This window comes from Geospiza fortis, unplaced genomic scaffold (genome assembly GCF_000277835.1).
Source record: "Geospiza fortis unplaced genomic scaffold, GeoFor_1.0 scaffold206, whole genome shotgun sequence".
NCBI classification, from domain to species: domain Eukaryota; kingdom Metazoa; phylum Chordata; class Aves; order Passeriformes; family Thraupidae; genus Geospiza; species Geospiza fortis.
In genome coordinates this window covers 8,561,398-8,564,152 of record NW_005054311.1, presented here as the reverse complement: position 1 = coordinate 8,564,152, position 2,755 = coordinate 8,561,398, and positions in this window count along the sequence as shown.

Here is a 2,755-nt window from a genome sequence, read left to right as displayed (position 1 = left end):
AATTCTTGCCTTTCATAACACTGATGAGCTAATAGGTTTAACACTGGTGAACTAATAGGCTGAGCATGATGTAAGCTATCTGTAGACATTTAGGAAGCTTTAAAACACAGATCAATGTTGATTCACCTCCAGCTCCTTTCCACAGCAGGTGCACTCAGTTGGGCAGACACAAGCCCTGTGAAGCTGCCATCAGCCAGGACAGCTAAGTCACTGCCAGACATCCAGGGGTAGTTAGGAGACCTGGCAAGCACCCATCCCATCAACACCAAATGGCCCTTCTGCCACCCACTTGGTGCTGGTGGCAGGGAAGCCCTGACTCAAGGCATAGCATTACTGGGAGGTTTCTCCCATTGCAGGGGGCTGGTGCAGCCCCCTGGGCACCCTGAACCCTGCTCTCCCTGCTTATCTACCTTGTTCACAAGCCAGCCATCCGCTTGGAGATGTGGAACGTGCACAAGTTTGGTTACCAAACCTTGGTGAGATAGTTTTGTGCTTTTGCAGAAAGACCCTGTTCCACCACCTTCCATCCTAAATGGAAAAAATTCTGACCTGTTTCAGTCCAAGGAAGTATCTGCCAACACTGAAAAGGATGACTGCATTCACCTCCAGGGCATCTGAGACAGATTTTTTTTTTGATTTTTCAATAATTGGGAGAGTTTTTAAAAGCCACAAGAAAGTGAGTTTCCTTTCTTGGATATATTTGTCCAGCCTTCCAGCTGTACTTGCATGCAGTATCTACTTGCAGGTCCAGATTAAGCTTCTGCCTCAACAAATGATTTCTAAGTAGGTTTTCATTACCTCCTCTGTCCCACCAGTAACAGTACCAGGAAATATTGTAGCACAAAATGTTCTAATGGCATGGTGTAATCCTTCCTTTTTGTCTTTAATTTAAGTGTTATCACTGCAAAAACAGTGTAACTTTCATTTCAATTGTTGCAATTAAGCAGTGTTTCGGCCCACTGTGCCTCCTCTTTAAGCCTCCTACTTTCTCAAATGCCAGTGCCACACTGAAGACTTCTCAGTCACTGGGGGTCTCTTTCCTCTGAGCTGATGTTACACAACAAGCTTTGTCTTCAAGAAATAAAAAGATAAAATCTACGCATCTTCATTAATGAACATTTATTATAACCTTAGTGAACAAAACCCTGAGAAATTTACCTCCTATTTCCCCCCCCCTTTTATTTTTCTTTTTAAATACATCTATTTATTATTTGACTCCCTATATGTTTAACATTTTCTTATTTAATTCCAGGTATATAACTTCTCTTTTAGTAACTTCAAGCTCTTTTCATGTAGAACTGTTTAAGACTGGCTGGATTCTCAGAAGAAATTGCTTCTCTTGATAACTGGATCAAAGAATTAATAAAATTATGCCTCCAATTGTACATGATTTCCACAAGTACAGGTTACTGTTGATTATTAACTTTCTCACATTCACATTTGTATAAATCCTTTGGGCTGTACAGATGCCATAATATCATGCTACTGAATCAAGAAAATAAATCAAATTACAGCAGGCCAAGAAATGTTTTGTTTGGTTTAACTTTGCTGTTTCTACTCCTTTAAGTTTTAGTTGCTGTATTCAGCAGATATTTTACCTTTTACATCACTGATTAAATTAAGAGGCAAATTAATTTAAAGACTGACTCCTCTTGATTGTCAGCAATTTAGATGCTTATTAAGTGGTTCAAAGTACATTTAATTAAAGATGTATTGCTTCACATCCAGTAGTCAGTGAAACATGTAGTGTTAATGTCTTCTTATAAAGTATTACTACTTCTGTAGTTCAAGAACGCTTTCAAAGTATGTATGCATAATTTCCTCATTTTAAAAGAATGACTAACCACTAATTGCACTGAATTGAATCTTCCACTTACCTACTGTTTATAATTATAATTAAATGAATTAGCCCATACAAATGTTATGTCTTTGCTTGCTCTTATGTCCCCCCCCACTATCTATTCCAAAGGTTAGGAAAAACTGCTGATCAAAGGAGGAATCAGCCAATGCTAGAAAGGGATATGGAGTTTAGGCATCAAGATACACCACACACTACTCTGAATGCTTTTTTTATCCCTGATTCAAAAACCTATTTCAGAACAACAGGAGTCAGCCTCTTTCGTGTCTTCCAAAATAGTCCAGAAGGTGCAGCCACATAACCAAAAGCAGCCATAATACAGAAGGACACATAATCTGGTGTTTCTTGATGATGAAACACGAGTTTATTGTACTCGTCCCTTCTCAAACATAGTTAGAAAAGTCAGACTGCCTTCACCTTCCCCACAAATCCTTTGGCTGGAACTACCAGGAAGGGGGAGGAGGTGTAAGCCCTGACAACAAACCCCATGACATTTCTTCAAAGGCTTAGTAAGGAACAAGATTGTCATGGAGCGAGTCATAATGTGTGATCTGTGCCAGCCCCATTTTAAGCCCAGAAAGAAAAGCCTGGCACAGTTGGAAAATCCTGGCAGTTGTGCCTATTTTCCCTTTCTTATAGAATTATTTATTTTGGAATAGAAAGAAGAGATTATGGGCTCAACATGAGTTTAAAAACATATCAGTGCTTTCTCCCTCCTTGTTTTTGCAGCTGAGTTATTATAAAATAATGGGATATGTTGAAAGCAATCAAGGATTGGACATCCTTCCCAAAACAGGCTGTTCTCTTTCACCTTTAATAAAAGGAATTTGCTGTTTAAAGAAGTGAAAGCAGAACAGGAGATCTCTGCAGCTGATTTCTGTGCAGATGAATTAACAT